The sequence below is a fragment of the Melanerpes formicivorus genome, unplaced genomic scaffold, assembly GCF_026170545.1.
Source record: "Melanerpes formicivorus ecotype bairdi unplaced genomic scaffold, bMelFor1.0.p_v2 SCAF_46, whole genome shotgun sequence".
In the NCBI taxonomy this organism is placed as follows: Eukaryota; Metazoa; Chordata; class Aves; order Piciformes; family Picidae; genus Melanerpes; species Melanerpes formicivorus.
In genome coordinates, this window is record NW_027142398.1 from 3,365,157 (window position 1) to 3,383,302 (window position 18,146).

Sequence of the window (18,146 nt, forward strand, 5' to 3'; positions counted from 1 at the left end):
TTGTTTGGCTTGGAAAAGACCTCCAAGATCATCCAGTCCATTACACAACCGTGGCCCTTACACCTTGTCCCCAGGAGCCATGCCCACACACTTCTCGAGCCCCCTCCATGGAAGGTGACTCCACCACCTCCCTGGGCAGCCTCTTCCAACGCCTGACCGCTCTTAGTATCCAGCCTAAAGCCTCCCCTAGCATGGGAAGGTTCACATTGACCCCTTCAGGTCAAATTCAGCCCTTTGCCTTCAACTGTGGCTGCAGTTTGGCCTCCTGCTTGGCTTCTGATGGCCAACAAGGCAAACAATCTTGCCCAAAGTCAAAGCCATTTCCTCCTCTGCCTCTTCCAGCATGTTTCATCTACTGCTAAGTTTGGGTTGAGATCCAAGGCCTTGCTTTATGCTCCCCTCCAAGCCCTGCCAGCTGATCAGTTGGTTGAAGAACCTCTTGTCTCTCAGGCCCACTAACATTTGTGTTTGGAGGAGATAAGATAGCAGTCCCAGCAGCAATAAATATCCTCTTGTCACACTCTCCTCTTCTTCTTTTGCTTTCCCCTTAAGCCTTTCCCCTGCAGCAGTTTGGTTTGGGGTCAGCATTATCAATCAGTGGCTTCCCTGAGCCGTGGAGGCTGCAAGCTTGGCTCACGGCAGCCCTCTGCAAACACTTGTGATGGATTGGAGAGGTTCATGGCTGAGAGCTTCGATCCTCCTCAGGGTGGGGGGAGGATGTCAGCCCTGCTCTCAGGGTGGGTTGGGGTTTGCTTTGCCTTTAAAGACAAAGTTCTTTCTGCTTGGATTTCTTAACTTCTCTCCTTGCAGCTTAGTTTTCCTCTTTGGATTTTGAAGTTTCCTCTTTGGATTTTTAGTTTCCTCTTGGAATTTTCGTTTTTCTCTTTGCATTTGCAGTTTTCCTCTTTGGAGTTTTTGTTTTCCTCTTTGGGTGTTTTATTTTCCTGCTGGGATTTTTGTTTTCCTCTTTGGATGTTTAGTTTCCCTCTTTGGGTTTTCCTCTTTCCCCCTTTGGGTTTTCCTCTTTCCCTCTTTGGATTTTCCTCTTTCCCCCTTTGGGTTTTCCTCTTTCCCTCTTTGGGTTTTCCTCTTTCCCCCTTTGGATTTTCCTCTTTCCCCCTTTGGATTTTCCTCTTTCCCCCTTTGGATTTTCCTCTTGTTTCCCTCTTTGGATTTTCCTCTTTCCTCTTTGGATTTTCCTCTATCCCCCTTTGGATTTTCCTCTTTCCCTCTTTGCATTTTCCTCTTTCCCCCTTTGGATTTTCCTCTTGTTTCCCCCTTTGGATTTCCTCTTGTTTCCCCCTTTGGATTTTCCTGTTTCCCCCTTTGGATTTTCCTGTTTCCCTCTTTGGACTTTTCTGTTTCCCCTTTGGATTTTATTGTTTCCCCCTTTGGATTTTCCTCTTGTTTCCCCCTTTGGATTTTCCTGTTTTCCTCTTTGGATTTTCCTCTTGTTTCCCCCTTTTGCATTTTTAATTTTTCTCTTTGCATTTTTAACTTCCCTCTTTGGATTTTTGGTATTTTTATTCCCTAAATGGTCTCCTGAATGCTTCCTAAAGAGGACTCCATGATCCTCACCTCTGAGGACAGGCTGAGGGAGCTGGGGTTGTTCAGTCTGGAGAAGAGAAGGCTCCCAGGAGACCTTCTTGTGGCCTTCCAGGATCTGCAGGGGGCTCCAAGAAAGCTGGGGAGGGACTTTTGAGGGTGTCAGGGAGGGATAGGACTGGGGGGGATGGAGCAGAACTAGAAGTGGGGAGATTGAGATTGGCTGTGAGGAAGAAGTTGTTCCCCAGAAGGGTGGTGAGAGCCTGGCACAGGCTGCCCAGGGAGGTGGTGGAAGCCTCCTGCCTGGAGGTGTTTGCAGCCAGGCTGGAGGTGGCTGTGAGCAACCTGCTGCAGTGTGAGGTGTCCCTGCCCATGGCAGGGGAGTTGGAGCTGGCTGAGCCTTAAGCTCCCTTCCAACCCTGACAATTCCATGATCTTAAAAGGCTTTTCCAACCTTAATGATTCTCTTGTAGCCCTCTCCAAAGGATGCACTGAGTTTCTGCTTCACACTTTCTTCTGGATTCCCATGGGAACCTCCCCAGCAGTGCCTTGTCCCCATCACCCCCTCTCCTTTCCATGGGGCTCCTTGTAAAAGGGGAGTCTCTATCCTCCTGGTAGCCACCCTTTAGGTCCTGGTCCATGGTAATAAGGTCTCCCTTGAGCCTTCTCTCCTCCAGGCTGAACAAACCCAGCTCTCAATGTTCCTTCAGTGACCATGGCCACTCAGGAGGAGCAGCCCTGGCTTAATTGTGGTGGCAGAACTGGCTGATTGTTAGGGGGGGGGTTGTTTGTGTTTGGTTTTGGTTTGGGTTTGGATTTTTTGCCCCCAGCTCTTAGGTTTAGGCTTCTGCAAGAGTAAAAATGCCCTGTGAAAAAAAAAATCGAGGCAAGTGACAGCTCAATTCACTCCAGAAGAGGTTTTCTTTCCTCCTTCACAAAAGGAAATCAGGAGGGTAATGGCTGGTGCTGTGTGGCTGATCCCATTCTGACAGGGCTCATTACATCAGATTTGAGCACTCACTCTACCATATGGAAACAGGAGGGACTCTGTCTAGGACCACTGCTGGGGAAAGTCTCCAACCACGTTTGTGTGCCTTGACCCCCCCCCGGGCCATGCTTCCATTCTTCCTTTGTTAACCAAGTGATTTGTCGAGTGCCAGTGACCCCTTAGTAAGTCTGCTGAGCTGCTGCTGGGGCTGGGAGTGCCACAGAGTTGTCAATAATAATGCTGGGGAGGGTTCATCGTGGAGCAATTTTGAACAGCCAGGTCAAAGCCATCCTGGAGATTTAAGACAGGCTGAGGAGGAGGAGGTGAATTGATCACAGAGTTATCAGAGCACTCTCTTGGGGTGGGAGCAGCAGCAGGAGAGGAGCTGATGCCTTGGCTGGTTGTGGAGTGGCTCCTCCTTGCAGCCTGATGTTGCTGAAGGCAATCAAAACCGGGCAGAAGTGTGCCAGAGGGTGGGGGAACCCAAAAAGCTTTAGGAGGGATTCAAGAGAGAGAAGAGCTGTGAGGACACAGAGGGCTGGGATGGTGGAGGGCAGATGAGGTAGCTGTGTTTGTCCTGGCCTGCCAGTGTGAGGCTGCCATGGAAAAGTCCTTGAGGGTCCATTTCTGCCTTCTAATTAATGAAACAGAATCAAGGTTCTCCCAGGCCTCTACAACTGCCCACAAAGGTTGGAGCCAGGTGGGGGTTGGTCTCTGCTCACATGCAACAAGTGACAGGGCAAGAGGAGACAGCCTCAGGTTGTGCCAGGGCAGGCTTGGGTTGGGTATTGGGAGAACTTTCTCCCCAGAAAGGGTTCTCAGGCATTGGAAGAGGCTGCCCAGGGAGGCAGTGGAGTCCCCATCCCTGGAGGGGCACAAAAATGTGTAGGCATGGCACTTGGGCACATGGTTTGGTGAGCAGGCTGGTGTTGGGCTGCTGGATGTGGACCTGGTGCTGAGGGACAGGGTTTGGTGGTGGTGGCTTTGCAGCACTGGTGGCACTGTGAGCTCTGGGGGGAGCAGTTGGCCTCCAAGGCCTCTCCCAAGCTCCCCAGCTCCATGGTTCTGTGGCTCCCTTCCACCTTTCCTTCCAACCTCATTCTCTTCCCCCTCCAGTACCTCTAAGGCAGGATTTCTCATGCAGCAGAGCTGCAGCTTCACCCAGCAGCTGCTCCTCAGCAGTGCTTTGGAAGAGGGAGCACAGCTTGGGTGTCCTTCTCCTGCACTCACTTCCTGCCCATGCAGCACAAAGCTTTCAGAATAAACAGCCTGGGACATATTTGCACTCTGTGCTATAAACAGGGTGCAAGTTGTTTACCTGAGGCAAATATCTGCCCAGCAATTGTACCAGAAAAGAGGCAAGAAAAGGGAAATGTTGAAGCTTGGAAGGTCTCAGTGGATTCTTCTTCTCCTGGCTCAGCTGCTCTGGCAGCACATTGCTGCTTTTTCTCCTTCTTCCCCCAGCAAATGTGGCAGGGGTGGTTTCTGGGAGAATTTTCCTCCTCTGGTTCAGGCTCCCTGCTTCATCCAACACTGATCAGCTGTGGCAGCTCTCTGCCTTCTTTGTTGCTGCTCTCAGCAGCCAAGCTGTGGGAGCAAATGCCCCTGGAAAGCAGAGAGTGGGTTGGGTTGGAAGGGACCTTAAAGATCATCTGATTCCACGGGCAGGGATGGCTGCCCCTTGCCATAAGGCCTCATCCAGCCTGGTTTTGGACACTTCCAGGCTTGGACAACTTCTCTGGGCAAGCCTGGTGCAGTGTCTCCACCACCCTCCCGGGGAAGAATGTCATCCTCCTGTCCAGTCTCAGTCCAGCTTCTTCCAGTTCGAAGCCATCACCTCTGATCCTCTCATTCCACACCTCTGCACAAAGTCCCTCTCCAGCAGCTCCCTTCCCGTCCTGGAGGGCTGCTCTGTGTGAGCAGCAGTAGCAGCTCTCCCGGTTTAGACCCTGCCCTGTGGAAGGGGCTGGAGCTGTTTGTGTCCCTTTGCAGGGGAGGCCGAGTCTCATTCCAGCGACGAGAGGGCCCCCAGGAGGAGCGAGCAGCAAGAGCTGCTTCTGGCAGCCAGTTGCCCTGCGTCCAGAGGGACTTGTATCTGTAGGTTATTGTGCAGTCAAGGTCATCAGCCCCTCGCATACCAGGGCCCCTGGTTTCCTCTGTTGCCTCCCCGATGCCGCAGGCTCCCCCGGGCGGCGCTCGGCGCTGATGCTGCCCTGGGAAATCGACTGGATGGCTCCTGGGGAGCATCACTTGCGAGTGGCTGAGCAACTGTGGGGCAGAAAACGGCTTGGAGACTGAATGGGAGCTGACAGTTTCCTTGGCACCCAAACCAGGGGGAAATCCACTGCTTTGTCTCGGGCTTAGCAGACCCAAAGGGCAGCAAGGCAGAGCTTTAAGGTGCAGGTAGCAAGCGGGCAGGGTGGGAACGAGCTCAAGCCCCAGGCAGCTTTCTCTAGCCACATTTGAATCAGAATAGGCTGCTTCACAAGGAAGAGCCTCGAATCTTGTCCTGGGAGCTGGACATTGCAAAGTGCCACCAGAGGTGTCTGCTGTGCCCCTTGGCAGTGGCACTCTGGGCTGCAGCGAGGGAAAATTCACCCCTGAGGGGTAAGGGTGGGAAGGAAGTGAGCAGGCTGGCACCCAGCACTCTGGTGAGGAAAGCCTGAGCTGCAGCAGAGCACAGGGGGAGCCTTCCCAACCTGCCATCTACCAGCCCTTTCTGAAGGCACTGCCCAGGAATCTCTCCCCTGCCTCGGTTGTAGGGCTGAGGAACGATGCAGTGGGAGAGGAGAGGCAGGCTGGTGTCAGAGATGTGCTGCAGGTTGTGGGGTGAAGCGCTGCAAAGGGATCTTTGTCCTTCCTAAGCAGTGCCTGCTTGTCCTTGGGGTGCAGGGGGTTAAAGCTCCAGAGGCCAGGTGTGGGGACAAGGCTGTGCAATACTAGGGATGAAAGTTCAGAGCAGGCAGAGCTTCAGGCAGCTGGAGTCTGTGGCTGCTGTGAGGCAGGAGGACCAAACCAGAGCTTCCTTCTCACCCAGGGGACATTTGGGGGTTGCCTGCTGCACACTGGAGGGGACAGCAAACAAAACTGCAAAGCAAGGGCAAGAGAGAGAGAGCTTCAGCAGAGCCTGTTGCTGTTCAGTTCATCTCTGACTTCCCCTTAGGGAAGCTGTTTGCATTTGGTGCTGCTGTTGTGGTTGGCTGTTTGTCTTTGTGCACTCATAGCAAGGACCTTGTCCCTCCCTGCCAGGTTCTGCAGTGTCCTTCTGCCAGGGCAAGGGGCAGCCCCAGCTGGCTTGGTGGGTGGCAGAGTCCCAAGCTCTGGCTCCATCCTGGGAAGGCAGCTGAGTGCATGATGCTGGGTAATGGGGGGAAAGGAGGTGGTTGGCTGGAAGAGGCAGAGGTTAAGAATGCAGGCCAGGGAACAGTGGGGGGAATGCTAAAATGTTTGTCCTGTGCTCTGTAAACAGAGCAGATAGGCTGGGATTTCAAAGCCAGTTTAACAGCACTGGCACAGAGAGGGCTCCATGGAAGGCTTCTCTCTTTCTGCATGGCTGCAGGGACAGGAACGCTGCTGTGGAGCAGCAAACAGTGGGAGCTGTGCCAGTATCAATAGAGGGGTTGATGAGGGAGCAAGTCTGTTTGCTTGGCTGCAAAGGCCTTGGAATCCACTGAGTGGTACACAGTGACCCCATCTCCCTACCAAACAAAAATCAGAGACTCCTAGAATTGCTTTGGTTGGAAAAGGCCTCAAAGATCATCCAGCCCAGCCAGCGACCCAGCACCACCATGGCCACCAAACCCTGGCCCCAGCTGCCATGGCCACAGGTCTCTTGAACACCTCCAGGGCTGGGGACTCCACCACCTCCCTGGGCAGCCTGTTCCAATCCCTGACCACTCCTGCAGCCAGGACACTTTTCCTCCTCTCCAACCTAAGCCTCCCCTGGCACAATTTCAGTCCATCTGCTCTCCTTCTATCACCAGGGAGAGAACACCTCTCCAACCCAACCCAGGCCTTCCAGCTGGGGCAGGCTTTGCAGGTTCTCAAAGCCAGGTTTAGGTTGGACACTGGGAAGACATTTCTCTGCAGGAGGGTGGTGAGGCACTGGAACAGCCTGCTCAGAGAAGTCATGGAAGTGTCCAAAGCCAGGCTGGATGGAGCCTTGAGCAGCCTGGCCCAGTGGGAGGTGCCCTGCCCGTGGTAGGAGGGTTGGAACTGGATGGCCTTCAAGGTCCCTCCCAAGCCAAACCATTCCAGAGTTCTGGGATGCAGCTTTGCTTTGCTGTTGGAGAAGCAAGAAGGTGCTGTCCTCTGAACTCCTCAGCAGCAGGCACCTTCCAGCCTGGCCCTGCTCCAGCTGCAGGCAGTGCCTCCCCCAGGGAGCCTCTGCTGCCGTGGAAAATGCAGGTCCTGCCCCAGATTCCCCCACCCTCAGCTCTGCTGACTGTGGCAGCTTTGGGGCTTTGGTGTTTTGCCTGCACAAGGACTGCTCTGGCAGCCCCACTCCCATCCCTTGAACTGCCTACAGCTGATGTGTCAGAGGACCCCTGATGCACCTCCCTGATCCCAGGAGGGGGCTGAAAGGCTCAATTATGTTTTTGGCAGGCTGAAAGTTTGAGCTTGGTGGCTTCTCCTGAAATGCTGGAGACAAAAATACATTTCCTGTTTAGAGAGAGAGCAGAGATAAGCCCTGAAGTGCAGCCTCCTGCTCTGGCTACCTCACATATAAACACCCCAAGCAGCCAGGCCCTGCTTTGGTTTGTTCTCCTGGCTTTTCCCCCCTTGAAAGGTGCATTAGACACAGTTCCACAGAGTCCATCCTCTGGCACCATCACTCCCAGCTGGCATGAGAGCTCAGCAGGCAGGACTTTCACCCTCCAGCACATTCCTCCACCTTTGCTCTGCAGGCAACAGCACCAAGCACCCCCAAAGCTCACAGCTCCACAGCTTGGGTTGCAAGGGACCTTCAAAGGTCATCTTGTTCAGCAGGGACCTGTGGTTCTCTCACTGGAGGAGCCCTGGGTGGGGAGGGACCAGACAAATGGTGCATGCAGATGGAGGACCTGGCTGAGTTCATCCTTGTGCTAGGGGAGGGTTAGGCTGGAGAACAGGAAACATTTCTTGACTGCAGGAGTGGTCAGGGACTGGCACAGGCTGCCCAGAGAGGTGGTGGAGTCCCCAGCCCTGGAGGGGCTCATGAGATGTGTGGCCATGGCACCTGGGACCATGGTTTAGTGGCCATGGTGGTGTTGGGTCCAGTCCTGGGCTTATAAAAGGACCTCAGCATTTTGCTGAAGGAGGACTTGAGCTTCTCCAACCCAAACAATTCCAGGGCTCTATAAACTCAGACACAGTTAAACACAGAAAGAGAGATTGGCCACTGGGATGTGCTGCCCAGGCAGGTGGTGGAGTCCCCATCCCTGGAGGTGTTCAAGAGGGGCTTGGATGTGGCCCTCGGAGCCATGGTTCAGTTAGTCAGGAGGTGTTGGGTGACAGCTTGGACTCAATGATCTCTGAGGTCTTTTCCAACCTTTCTGTGATTCTATAAGCCTCCAACTGGAGCAGGCTGCCCAAAGCCTCATCCAGCCTGGGCTTAAACACTTCCAGGGATGAGGCATCCACAACTTCCCTGAGCAACCCATTCCAGTGCCTCTCCCCCCTCACTGTGCAGAGCTTCCTCCTCATGTCCAACCTAAACCTCCCCTGCTCCAGCTCCAAACCCTCACCTCTCATCCTATCACTCCAAGCCCTCTTAACCAGTCCCTCCCCAGCCTGCCTGTAGGTCCCCTTCAGGTACTGAACTGCAGCTCTAAACTCTCTCTAAACTCTCCCAGAGCTCTTCTCCAGGCTGGTCAGCCCCAAGCCTTTCAGCCTGTTTCTGCTTTGCATTTCTCCATCACTTTTCCTCCTTAGTGTCTGAGCGCTCTGTAAATAGTCACTCCTAACCTCCCTGGCTGGGGTGGGTCTGCACTGAGGATTGGTTTATTTTCTCAGCTCCCAGAGAGCAAAAGGTTTGCAGTGTGAGTCAGCAGACAGCCTGCAATCAAGTTCAGGACTGGTGGTTTGCTGTAATTAAGCACAAAATGGGCTGAAAGCTGCTGTTGGCTGCTCTGGGGCTCTTGTGGCTTCCAGAGTAAATCACAGCAGCCATGAAACCTCTGCATGCAGCACGATGAAGATCTGTAGGAGCTCAGGACTGTGAGTTCTCTCTGTGTGGCTGCAGCACAAGAGGCTGAGCTGTGCCAGCAGACCTTGCACCCAGGGTATCATAGCATCATAGAGACATAGAATGGCTTGGGTTGGAAGGGGCCTTGAAGGTCAGCCAGTTCCAGCCCTCCTGCCATGGGCAGGGACACCTCCCACCAGCCCAGGTTGCTCAAGGCCTCATCCAGCCTGGCCCTGAACACCTCCAGGGAGGGAGCAGCCACAGCCTCCCTGGGCAACCTGTTCCAGTGTCTCCCCACCCTCACTCTAAAGAATTTCTTCTTCATCTGCAGTCTCAATCTCCTCTCTCCCAGCTCAAAGCCATTGTCCCTCATCCTGGCACTCTCAGCCCTTGTCAAGAGTCCCTCCCCAGCTCTCTTGTAGCTCCTTCAGGTACTGGAAGGCTGCTCTGAGGTCTCCCTGGAGCCTTCTATCCCCCAGGCTGAACAGCCCCAACTCTCTCAGCCTGTCCCCACAGGGGAGGTTCTGCAGCCCTCTGAATCCTCTTCCTCCTCTTGCTGGTCACACTTGTTTTGATTCACTCCAGGACATGGCTGGCTTCTGGGCTGCTAGCAACCATTGCTGCCTCATGTTGAGTCCTTCATCAGCTCATACCCCCAAGTTCTTCTTCTTAAGGCTGCTCTCAAGCCATTCTTTGGCACAGCTGAGATGGACCCTTCCTCTCTGGCACCTGATGTGCCACATCTGATGGTGCCTGAGCCCTGGCAATGTTCTGGCTGATACCATGAGCTCCACATGGCTGGCTAGAGGAGATCTAGATAAGACCAGGGCAAATCTACATCAGGATCTAATCAGGCACAAGCAGCTGAGCTGGCAGTTGACTCTATTTCCCCCTTTTGATAAATTAATCTGGTTTGCAGCTTTCCATGATGGCTCAGTCCTGAATGTTCTGAACCCTCAAGTCCTCCTTCAGCAAAATGCTGAGGTCCTTTTATAAGCCCAGGGCTGGACCTGCTGAAAGCAGTGGGGTGAGCAAGGTGAGGCTCTCATTGCCATCTTTAGGTGCCCAGTGGTTTGCTCTGAGCTCTGTGAGTTGCTGACTTCACAAAAGATCCCACAGAGCCTTTGCCAAAGCCCTTCTGGGAACTAGGTCTGGGATCCTGAGTAGCTGTCAGCATGGAGCCCTGCAACAAGGGAATGTGTAACGTGCTCTGAAATCCTTCCTGGCTTGGTGGAGGAGTTCCAGGAGCACATCAGAAGGCTCAGCAAAGGCTTGGCCTCTTGGTCTGGCTCAGTGGTGGGGAGATGTCATCTGGTGGGTGTGAGATCTGCAAAGCTGTCCTGGAAGGAAGCAGAACCTGGGCAGGGAGGAGTGGAAGCTCCACCAATGCTTGCCTGTATTTTCCTTCTCATGGTGCCCTGTGCCTTCTTCCCCACAGGTCATGTTCATGGCACGACCATGGAACGTCTCAGCTGAGGCCCCATAGACAAGCAGCAGGCTGGAAGTCAGCACTGAAAGGCTGCAGAGGTGCTGGAGACCAGACCTGGAATCCTGGGCTCAGTTTTGGGCCCCTCACTACAAGGAGATTGAGGTTCTGGAGCAGGTCCAGAGAGGCTGGTGAAGGGCCCAGAGCACAAGGCTGCTGAATCCCTGTCCCTGGAGGTGTTTAAAAGAGACAGAGCTGTGGTGCTGAGGGCCATGGTTTAACACCAAGCCTTGGTAGAGTCAGAGAGTGGTTGGAACTCAGTGATCTCAGAGGTCTTTTCCAATGATTCTGAGGTTCCATGAACGTAATGATGACGAGCAGGAGGCAGCAGCTGCCCTGGCTCCTGATGTTAGTGCAGATGACACAAGCAGCTTCTGTTCCACTCTCTGCCTTGCAGAGCTTCACACAACTGGCACAGAATCACAGAAGGAGGGGTGGGGGGAGTGTGTGTGATTGGAAGGGACCCCTGGAGGCTGAGTCCAACCCCCTGCCAAAGCACCCAGGGCAGGTCACACAGCATCACCAGGTCCAGGTGGGTTTTGAAAGTCTCCAGAGAAGGAGACTCCACAACCTCTCTGGGCAGCCTGCTCCAGGCCTCCAGCACCCTCACACCAAAGCATTTTCTCCTCTTGCTGAGGCAGAGCAACCTGGGGTCCAGTCTGTATCTGTTGCCCCTCATCCTGCACCAGGGGAAAAAGCCTGGCACAGAGAACTCCTGGCCTGCTGACACCATGCCAAGGCTGTGGCCTTCAGTGAGGGGAGTCTCCTTCTCTGGAGCCTTTCCAGCCCTGTCTGGATGTGTTGCTGTGTGACCTGTGCTGGATTCTATGCTCCTGCTTCTGCAGGGGGGTTGGACTTGATGATCTCTGCAGGTCCCTTCCAACCCCTAACATCCTGTGAGGAGAAGCTCTCCTTGGTGCCAGCCTAGGAGTCCCCCACCACAGCCTGCAATTCCTCCTATGAAAGTGGCTGCCTGTGCCTGAACCAAGCTCCCCCAGTGAGTCAGAGCCGGGAATAGAAGCTGGGGAAACTCAAGCTGGTGCTGCCAGCCTAACCACAGAGCCCTGCAGTGCCAAGCTGCCGGAGCTCAGCGCGGGCACCGCGCTGGGGGATCCATCTCCAGAGAGTCAGAGACTCCAGTGCAAGAGGGAACAAACCCTCAGCAGCACTAACAGCTCTTTAATTGCTTGCGAGTCGAAAACAGGGGCAGCTCTCCCCACCCAAATTTGGACTCTGGCACTTGACCAGCTGAAGTCATAGCCCAGCTCTTCAGCTTTGCTCTTTTTTTTCCCCCCCTCCTCTGGTGTGTGTGTGTTGGGGTTTGTTGTTTTGCAGTTGAGCTCCTGGCTACAGCTGGAGTGCCAAAAACCTTCTCTCTCTCTCTCCCCCTCTCTCTCTCTCTCTTTTCTGCCTTTTATTTTTGTGTGCTTTGCAGGAAGCAGCAGTGTCACTTCTCCTCCCAGCCACCCTGGTGAGCCAGTTCTCATCGCTTCAAGTGGCAGCAAATGCAGGTGCTCCTCTGCTTTGCTGCCTGCCTGCCTGCTTGCTTGCTGCTTTTTTTTCCCCTCTCCCCTGCGGAGGGTGAGTCCTTTCAGCAAACTTTGGGAGGGGAGCAGCTGCTCCCAGGGAAAACAAGAGGATCCTGCTGAGCCGAGCTGAAATGCGACATGGAAGTGGCGATTTTCTTGTCTGTTTTGACCTTCAGAGGGGCGAAGTCGCCGAAAGGAGGGACCCTGGGAAGATTAAATCCCCCAGCGCTTCATCCTCCTCCCGCAGCTCGCAGAGCTGGAGGAAGGCACCGCGGAACGGGGGCAGAGCTTTCAGCACCGCTCAGCCAGGGCAAGGGCTTGGAGGAGCCATCGGCTGCAGGACCAAGCCCAAAGGCTTGCAGACAGGCAGTGAGGCACAGCTGCTTTTGTCAGCTGCATTCCTGCCTCCTTTTTTTCCCCCTTCTCCTCTCCTCTGCTCACCAAACAAGATGTTTGTTGATGCAGATGTTTAATGAGATCTTTCTAAGGCCTCTCATCTCCAGGGCTGGCTGGATGAGTAAGAACGTTCTTGGGGTTGCTTGTTGTGGGTGGGGGGTTTTTGTTTGCCCCCTCCACTCCTGGTTCTGTTCGGCTCTTGTTGGAGAAGTTAGGTGCAGGTTTCACGCCCTGCATCCCTCGGTATCAGCTTCTATACTGTGCCTCTCCCCCCCCCCCCTCGCACACGCCATGTGATTTTCGGCACTCATCTACCATGAATAATGTCCAGGGGCCAGGTCACAAGCTTCCCAGAGCGGGGAATCCATTTGCATACAATCCAAGCAATTACAAGTCATGAATAGATTAGCGAAAGCCCAAACAAAACAAGAAACACTTGGGGCTTGGGGGGTGAGTCTCGGGCGGAAAGGAACGAGGGGGAAAGGGGCAAAAAAACCCCCACCCCACCCCAAAACAACCCCCCCAAAACAAGCAGCGAGGTTGATTCTAAACTCGCGTGATTGGGGCTGAGGGATTCGGCCCCGCTGAGGGCAGCAGGCTCGGTCCCCGGGCACGGTGAGGCTTCGGTCCCCGGGCACGGTGAGGGCTCGGTACCCCCGGGGCACGGCGAGGGCTCAGTGGGGTTTTGGCAGGGTGAGGGCTCGGTCCCCCGGGCACTGTCAGGACTCGTCGGGGCTGGTCCCGGGCACGATCGGGGTTCTGTCCCTGGGCACGGCCAGGGCTCGGTCCCCAGGGCACGGCGAGGGGTCGGCGGGGCAGCCCCGCTTGCGAGCCGAAGGCTCCGCCGCGATGCTCCTGGGCTGGGGGGAAACGGCCGGCCCGGGGCGGCGGATCCCCCCCGGCGGCCCCGCTCCGCCCGCGGCAGCGCATGCTCCCTGCCGGGCCTCAACCTGCCCATTTAAACGGCGGCGGAGGCGCGGGCGCCGCACCGGGGCTGGGCGCCGGGCTGAGCCCCGGCAGCCGCCGCCACCACCACCGAGGTAGGGACGGGACGGGACGGGACGGGACGAAACGGGATGGGACGGGATGGGGCAGGGTGGGAGGGAAGGAAGGAAGGAGGAAGGGGCATCGCGGCTCCGTGTCCCGGCCGAGCGGGGATGCGGCTGCCGGAGTTTGCGGTCCCGAGTAGAGGCAGCGGCTCCCCCCAAGCCGGTGCCGGTCGGCGGGGAGCAGCGGTGGCTGCCGGGGCGGCTCGGAGGTGTCCCGGCAGCTCTCGGACTTGCAGCCGGGAAGAAAAGAGCAGGCAGAGCTGCGGGGCCGTGTCTCGGCCGGGGATCGCTGCTGCTCGGCTCAGACGGTCGCGGGCTCAGCTTGGGTCCCGCGGATGCTCCCTGGGCATCCGCTGCTGGCTTTGCTTTGGAGAGACCAAACAAATACCTGGCGGAGCAGGAGGGGCTGCAGGTAGGGCTGACAGCAATGCCCCTGCGGTGGCACCCTTCCAGGCCTCCCGGAGCCGCGTTAATGCACGGAGCAGGGATGTGGCAGGAGCGTTTGCCAGGCTTCTCCTTGTTCCAGCGATACCTGCTGCGACCGAGCTATCTGTGAAGTTTATTGAAGGGGGGGAAGAGTTTGGGAGGAGGAGGGATGTGAGGGTGAACTTCCAGAAATCCCAAGAGTCGCTTGGGGCAGGTCAGCGACTCCTTAGAATCCAAGGAAGGCAGCACTGGGCAAAGGGAAGGTTTCCTTGCACCTCCCTGGGGGCTCTGGCGGGTTTGCTGCTAGCTTAAGCTGTCTGTCTGTCTCCTCCAGCTGCAGCAGGAGCTTGAGGCTGCCTTCTAAACAGCGGTACCTAAATGCCATGGGATGGCTATTCCCTCAATTAACTCGGGGAGTAAAATGCCTTAGCTGTTGGGGGAAAACATAAACTAAAAGGCTCATTTGTCTTCCCCTGGGTGACAGCTTCAGGAGGGAGAGAAAAGCCCTGGAATAAACGAAGGCTTCCAGGCTGGTGATGGCCAGATTGAGGGTTTCTTTTCAGCCTTGTGTTTGAAACAGCAACAAAATCAGAAGGGAAGCAGCGAGAGCATCGTCCCTGGTCCTTATCTGGACCTGTCAGGCACAGAGAGTGGCCATGCTCAAACCATGGCCCACCCTGATGCTGTTTTGGGTTCAGGAGAGCAAGGTTTGTGTGTGTGAGGGACGTGGAAATGATGAGAACTTTACAGAAGCAGAACATGAGTAAGAACTTCAAATGTGCCCAAATGACCCTGGGCACTGAAGTCATGCAGGCACAGCCCTGGAACAAGCCTGTCCCAGCCTTGAAAGGGTTTTCTCTTCTTCAGCCTACCTGCACTTTGCTTCCTTTCTTTGGCATTGATTTATTTGTTGCCTCTTTCGGCTTGTGATGCTACCTGGACTCTCTTGCATCACCCATCCCTTGCTGCCCTGCTGCTTGGCAGGGAGTGGCTGTGGTGGCAGAGCCAGGAATGCCAGATTCCCAGCCCTCTGCTTGGATTCCAGGCAGTCAGTTGCCTTCAGCTCTGGAACTTATTACCAGGGAACTTCGTGGCAAGCCAAAGCTGCTTGGCTTAGGGGGGTTTGAAAATGCAGAAGCAAAAGGATTTAGACACTTGATAGGGATACCAGGAATCTCCAGAATTAATGGCAAACTAAATGAGAGCTTTACAAGGCTTAGAAATCCCTCTCTTTTCCAGGGTATAAACCCATCTTGGGATCCAGCAGGAAATTTCTCCTTGTAGGGAGATGTTTCTTGGGTGGAGATGTTCCTCCCCACAGCCTGTGCAGTGTCAGCTCTGAGACCTCCTTGGGGAGGTTTTCCCACTGAAGGACCTGAACCTCAAAGGTGTTTCCCAACATCAAGGTGCTGCTGGAAGGCTCAAGCTTGGTGTAGAAGCTGCCTGGAGGTAGTGGTCATGTTCTTTATGGGCAAAGCAGTGGTCTGACAGACTCCCAGGATGATCATTAAGCTGCAGCACAGGAGGCTGCACCTCAGCACAAGGGGGAACTTTACTGTAAGGGTCACAGAGCACTGGAACAGGCTCCCCAGAGGGGTAGTGGAGTCTCCTTCTCTGGGGACTTTCAAGGCCTGTCTGGATGTGCCCCTCTGTGACCTGGGCTAGATTGTATGGCCCTGCTCTGGCAGGGGGGGGCTTGGACTTGGTGATCTCTTTGGGTCCCTTCCAACCCCTGACATCCTGTGATCATCAGTGCCATGGCCCAGAGGAGCAGCAGGTACTGCAGCATCCCCCAGACAGACTCCACCAGCAGGACCTCTGTGGAGGTGCTCAGTCCCTTTCTGTCAGCAGTTAGAAGGGCTCCATCCAGAGTGCTGGGAGCTGAACCCCCTGGGCTGATCCCTGAGTAGCCTTTGGGCTGCTCCAGCTTTGCCAGAGCCCCCAGCAAGCACGGATGTCTGCTGTAAACTCTTGCTAACCTCTTCCCTAAATGTTTATTTCTCTGGAGCACTCAAGTGGCAGTGTTTAAGGAGGGGGGTGGGGTGGGGATGTGTGTATGTGTGTGGAGTTTTGGGGTTGTCCCTTTGAGCAGCCCATCTCTGCTCTCTCCCTAAAGCCTCCAGAGAGAGCTGAGGGTGATGCTGGGGCTGTTGTGGCTGGATGGTGTTAAAAATGAACCAAGGTTATCTTTGGTGCCTCATTTGAGGGTGATGCTGCTGCTAGAGGCCCCCTGGGGGAAGGTTATGGAGGCTTGTGATGGACTCAAGGCTCTGAGAGGGCAGAAGCAAAAGGATCAGAGGGATGGAAGGAGAGCAGCTGCAGGTAGTGGTCAGTCAGTGGTGGCTGTAATGCTTTGTACCTCCAGAGAAGTTAGCAGCAGATGGTTTGGAGAGGGCTGCACAGAAACCAGAGGGAGCTGAGGCTGCTGAACCTCCTCTGTCACTTCTGCTCTTGGAAGTAATTCCATCATATGACTGTGCCCTGTGGCTGCTGCAGGAGGTGGGGGGCAGGCAGTGTGAGACAGCTACTTTTAACCAAGACTAACCCTAGACAGCCAACCTGGGGAGTCTTGTGATCCTTCAGCCATGCAGCTAACCTCATGATTGGGGTTGTGCCATGAGTGGAGCAAGGGAGTCATGAGAAGCTGGTGAGCAGCTGTCAACTGCTCTCGGTGTTGGCTTCACGTTTGCAGCATTGTCTTAGTTTCTGGATCCTGAATAGCAGACATCAAGGCCATCCATGTGCACAGAGGAAGCCTGGGGCTCAGCCTAGGGCTCAGCTGGGGAAGGGGACAAGGATCCTTGCAAGGCAAGGAGGTATCTTTGCCTTTAAAAGCAGGGGGAAGCTTTGAAGCAGCCAAGCAATGTAGGTCAGTAGGAAGAAGCTCTTTACTGTGAGGGTGGGGAGACACTGGAGTGACTTTCCTAGAGAGGTGGCGGATGCCTCATCCCTGGAAGTGTTCAAGGCCAGGCTGGATGAGGCTTTGAACAACCTGGGCTGGTGGGAGGTGTCCCAGCCCATGGCAGGGGGTTGGACCTGGAAGATCTTGAAGGTCCCTTCCAACTCAAGGCATTCTCTGGCTCTGTATGCTGAGAGAGGACAGCCTGTAAGGACCTGCAGAAGTTGAGGGCAATCTTGCCCTCAGCACAGAGAAAAGAGCAGGGAGATACCAAACCAGAGGGATGGGGGCTGCAGTTCTGTGTCCTCATGCTTGTGTTGCTCAAGTTCTCTAAGGCTGGCAATATGCTGGATCCATAGAACTGTTTGGGTTGGAAAAGCCCTCCAAGAGCATCCAGCCCAACCAGCAACCCAACACCTCCATGGCCACTAAACCCTGTCCCCAAGTGCCCATGGCCACAGGTTTCTCCAGGCATGGGGACTCCACCACCTCCCTGGGCAGCCTGTGCCAATCCCTGAGCTCTCTTGCAGTTTCTTGTGCTGCTCTTGCTCCTCACTTGCTGTAAGGATCTGACTCTGCTCTTGCAGTGCAGAGCAGCAGAGGTTGCTGCTGTGTCCCCCCCCCCAAGGCTATCACATTGCTTGTCCAAACAGCAGAACTAAGTGGAGCTATCAGATCACCATTTTGCTGTTATTATTTGGATGCATGCTTGTTCCTTGGAGGTCCTCCAATCTGTGCCCTTCCTCCTCCTTGTTTTCATACCCTAAGATGTCAGTTCCTCTTGCAGTGCCAAAATATTTGTTCAACATCTTGCCAGCCTGCAGGAGAGGAGAAGCAGACATCCCCCCCAGCCCCTGAACACTGTCTGGCAAAATAAGGAGTGTGCTGGAGGAATGTGGTCCCAATGGCTCCTTTGTCTCAGGGCTGGAGGGTGGCTGGGACACACACACAGAGCCATAAGCAGGTGCTTGGTCTGCAGCTCTCAGCTGGTTTTGTTTCTCCATGTCACTGCTCAAGCACTCAAAGATCAACTGCTCTCGGTCCAGATCTCAAGGGCTTGGCCATGGCTCACCTCCTGGGAAGCCTGGTGTGGGTTGCACATCAAATCAGCTCCATCAGGCTCAGGAAGAACCAGCTTCTGCTGACTTGCAGATCCTCTCCAGTGAGGGTGGGGGAGACAACAGAACAGGCTGCCCATGGAGGCCATGGCTGCCTCCTCCCTGGAGGTGTTCAAGGCCAGGTTGGAAGAGGCCTTGAGCAACCTGGGCTGGTGGGAGGTGTCCCTGCCCATGGTAGAGGGTTGGAACTGAATGGTCTTCAAGGCCCCTTCCAGCCCAGAGCATTCTGTGACTCTGATACCCTGGGTGCAGGATCTGCTGGGACAGGCCTTGAGCAGCCTGGGCTAGTGGGAGGTTGGAACCTGGTCTAGGGGGTTGGAACTGGATGATCTTTAAGGTCCATTCCATTCCAACCCAACCAGGTCTATGACTCTCTGAATTCTCCTCAGTGCCAGGTCTTGGATGGTCAGGAGGTGTAAGGATGACCCCTGGCACAATAATGAGGGGAGGGAGGAAGGGAAGGAGGGAGGGAGGAAGGGAAGGAGGGAGGGAGGAAGGGAAGGAGGGAGGGAGGAAGGGAAGGAGGGAGGGAGGAAGGGAAGGA